The sequence below is a fragment of the Nilaparvata lugens genome, chromosome 1 (genome assembly GCF_014356525.2).
Source record: "Nilaparvata lugens isolate BPH chromosome 1, ASM1435652v1, whole genome shotgun sequence".
In the NCBI taxonomy this organism is placed as follows: Eukaryota; Metazoa; Arthropoda; class Insecta; order Hemiptera; family Delphacidae; genus Nilaparvata; species Nilaparvata lugens.
The window spans coordinates 38,892,465-38,897,147 of record NC_052504.1 but is presented as its reverse complement, the minus strand read 5'-3'; positions in this window follow the sequence as shown (position 1 = coordinate 38,897,147).

Sequence of the window (4,683 nt, the reverse complement as noted above, 5' to 3'; positions counted from 1 at the left end):
CTTTGAGTTTTTGATTATACTACACTTATGCCAGTATCCTAGAAGTGTAGAAAGCGTTTCTTTGTTGACATTTATCAATTTAACAGTCAGCCTGCATCATTCCTGTTATTACTAACATCATTCTCCTGAACTTATGCTAACCCTCGCTACATTGAGCTTTTTTAGATATCATTAACTTAATTCATGTGCAAATATGAGAGTAATGCAGTAGAATTTATCTCTGTTTTGAATCAAGAATCATACATCTGCTTCCATTTGTGTGAATAAAAATATTTTCATTTGTTTATTTATTCATTGGATAGAGCAAAAAGTTTTTTCATCGGAAAAGAAAAAACAGGCTCTTCCCAAAACTTCTTCTTTCCGTTTTTTTCTCAAATCGTCCAACTATTATTTAGGTTATTTCCATTCCAATTTCTACACCAAATCATCAATCTGAAACTACAAATCAGAATAGAACAATTTCGAATTTAGATACATTGATAATATTCAAGTGATACAAGACAACTATTGTGTATGCTACATTTTGACAATACAGTGGTGAGCTGGGCCCATAGAAATAGATGACATCTATTATTATGGCTGGGCCGGGCAGTAGGGGTGCGGCGCTAACGTTGCTCCTCTCAATATTGTTCTTGTTGCTAAATAAAGAAAAGAAACTCGTTCTTTGCATTCTCGTATGAGTGGCATTCTCATCCCTCATGTCAGTTTCAGAGGGAAGTTTGCCAAGTTCGGACGTGCGTGGTAGACTTTTCGTAGTGAAGCACGTGGTAGATTTTTCGTAATTTTTCGTTGTGAAGCACGTGGTAGATTTTTCGTAATTTTTCGTAGTGAAACACGTGGTAGATTTTTCGTAATTTTTCGTAGTGAAGCACATGGTAGATTTTTCGTAGTTAGTGCATTGATGGTGACAATTTTTTCACACAGTTCGATTATGAATTTATTTATTTGTGATCCCTTCTGAGTGATTACACACAAAAATATAGTTTTGTAGAAATATCAGTTCAGCGTGATGTGCTCCTGTTACTCCAAACAAGTTTGAAACAATTAGTGATGGATGAATCGGACTTAAATTGTTTAATTTGTGGTAACAAACTAGATGACAATATTGTAGTTGTAAAGAATGGAATCAATGCTATTTCTGAAGCCAGCAAAAAAAGAAGAGACAGTTTACATGAAAAACTACGAGGAAAGAGTACTATTAAATTACACAAGTTATGTAGGCAACAATACACAAGACCTTCGAGTATTCAAGCAGCTATAAAGACACTAGATGAACAAAATGAACCCAGTACATCAACCACTGGAGTTACTCGTAGAACCATCAGGACAATTTTGATTTTAAGTTGTGTTGTTTTATTTGTGGAAAATCAGCAAATTACAGCTCTAAAATTCCAAATCAATATAGAAAACCATTTCACGAAGTAACGACGATCGAGTTCAAAGAAAGTTTTTTACAAAAGTGCAACGTTAGGAGTGACATATGGGGTGAAAATGTAAAAGCCCGACTTCTAAGTGCAATAGACTTAGCAGCAACAGAAGCGCGCTATCACAAACATTGCTACACAGAATTTACTAAATCTAAACCGATTGAAACACAAAAAGGTAGACCTCAAACCAAATTAGCTTCTACATTTACCAAAGTATGTAGAAAACAATTATGAGTGCCAATATACTATAAAAGAAGTTCAGGATATTTTTAAATCTTTAGCGGATGATGATGCTGCTTATTCTGACAAACACTTAGGAAAGCTTCTCCAAGAGCATTTCAAAGAGAGACTAACATTAACAAATGCTTCTGGTAAAAAGAATGTTTTCTGCCTTACTGACAATGTGCATAAAATTGTGGACAATTGGTATAGAAACAGGGTTCTTGATCTAGAAGAAGAGAAGAAGAGGATTGTTTCAGCTGCTGCCTCAATAATAAGAGAAGACATACAAAGGAAAACCTATGACTTCAATTCGTATCCAGATTTGGAAACAATTAAATCAGGTGGAAAAAATCTCATCCCCGAGACTCTTGAAATGTTCATGTCACAGGTTACAAAGAAGAGGAATTCAATTGAATCACAAAAAGTCAATAAGAAATGTATTGTTATAAGTCATGCTATAATATCTGCTGTGAGACCAAGATCATTCCTTTCACCTATACAGACAAGCCTAGCTTTGACTTTACATCGACTGTATGGTTCTAAACATTTAATAAACATGTTGTCTTCAATGGGAGTGTGTGCATCATACAACGAAGCTTCGACTTACATAACGTCACTAATCAGTGCTGGCTCCCCAATTATTGAACCTGATGGATTTCTTCAACACGTTTTTGACAATGCCGACGTAAATATTCGAACCTTAGATAGACTAGGAACTTTTCATTCCATGGGAGGCATTCAGTGCATCACACCAGGTTCTTGTGTCCAAACTCAAACTACTGTGAAGAGGATTTCAAGTGGATCATTTCAAAACATTGAAAGTATTCGTGAGTATGTGTATCCAATGAAGAAAAGAAATGCTGGTCTGTCTAACATGATCATTGAAGACTTGGATAAACTGAAAGAAGTTGGAAGTGTGTCATGTTTACCTTCAGAATATTTGCATCCCCTCAACTTCGTATGGCTTTCTCATGTACACTCACAGCCTGGGTGGAGTGGATTTATGACCAACCTAATGACAAACTCAGCAGAATGTCAAACAACATACATTATGGCAGTACCATTTATTAATTTGGATCCCAGCAATATGTCAACCATCTACACAGCATTGTTTTTTGCAGCTGACCAAAGTAAGAAACAAAATCAAACCTGTATTGTTACATTTGATCAGCCTCTTTCTTAAAAGCTATGGATATAGTAGGTGCCTCTGATAAAGACAGTAAAATATCGAAAACTGTTGTCCGTTTGGGAGGATTTCATTTACTGATGTCTTATATGGGAGCTATTGGGAAGATTATGGAAGGAAGTGGTCTAGAAGATCTCTGGGGCACAGTGTATGGAAAAGCTACAGTAAGTCATATGATGAATGGGCATGCTTATGACAGATGTCTTCGAGCATTTACACTAACAGTAGCAGCTCTAATGAACATTGCTAGAGAGCAGTTTCCTGATATCCAACACTGTTTTGATGAAGTTGATGAAGTATGTAGAAAAATTATTTCAGGAGAAATGTCAACAAAACATGCATTAGAGAACCCCTTGCTATTAGAAAAACTCAATCAATTGGATGAATGTATGAAAACCATTGAAAAGACAAGCAGGACAGCTAAGTTGTGGCTGCAGCTTTTTCACACTATATAGATTTAGCTCTTAATTTTGTGTATGCTGAGAGGACAGGAGATTGGATTATGCATTTAAAATGCACAACAGATATGCTTCCATATTTCCATGCATCAGGCCACTTGCCTTATGCAAAGTCTGCACATATTTATGCCCAAGAAATGACCAAAATAACTGAAAAACTCTCTGAAAAAGAATTAGATCTTTTCATCAACAAGGGATATTTTACTGTGAAAAGAACAACAAGATACTGGTCAGGAACATGGACAGACATGTGCATAGAGCAATGTCTTAGTGTTAATGAAATGTTTCATCATTGCAGTGGTAATTTGAAATTTATATCTGATATCATTATATCTCTTCTACTCCTATTTTATCTGTGTGTTACCATTGCTTAGAACTCTGTTCTTATTTCTATGTATAAATATTGCAAAATGTGTTCATGGAACAGAACATCACTTATAAATTGATGTAATTTTCTATTATAGAAAAGTCAATAGTTGAGCTTCATTTATTAGTTATTCAGTTCTTGAAATTTTCTTTATGTATTTTTGTATTGTCGTATCGCTTTAGAGCTGAATCTAAAAAGTGGAAAATAAACTCATCTTGTTGAATTCCTTTGAGTTTTTGATTATACTACACTTATGCCAGTATCCTAGAAGTGTAGAAAGCGTTTCTTTGTTGACATTTATCAATTTAACAGTCAGCCTGCATCATTCCTGTTATTACTAACATCATTCTCCTGAACTTATGCTAACCCTCGCTACATTGAGCTTTTTTAGATATCATTAACTTAATTCATGTGCAAATATGAGAGTAATGCAGTAGAATTTATCTCTGTTTTGAATCAAGAATCATACATCTGCTTCCATTTGTGTGAATAAAAATATTTTCATTTGTTTATTTATTCATTGGATAGAGCAAAAAGTTTTTTCATCGGAAAAGAAAAAACAGGCTCTTCCCAAAACTTCTTCTTTCCGTTTTTTTCTCAAATCGTCCAACTATTATTTAGGTTATTTCCATTCCAATTTCTACACCAAATCATCAATCTGAAACTACAAATCAGAATAGAACAATTTCGAATTTAGATACATTGATAATATTCAAGTGATACAAGACAACTATTGTGTTGTTACGACTTATTTTTGCAAAATATCATTTTAAAAAAGTCGTCGACTTGGATCATAACTATTGTTTACTGGCGCTTAGCACAATATTGCAGTCAATATAATATTTTAACACTGAGATCACGATTCTGGAAACTTCTGAAATATTATCAGAATAAATTCACAGCACAGTACTGATAAAATTTATCTCTTCATTGTTTTCATGTTTGTTCTCAGTTGTTATACAGATGTGGTCTAATAGGAAGATACCTAGTTTTTCGGTGCGGGGCGTGTGAAAGTTGAAATAA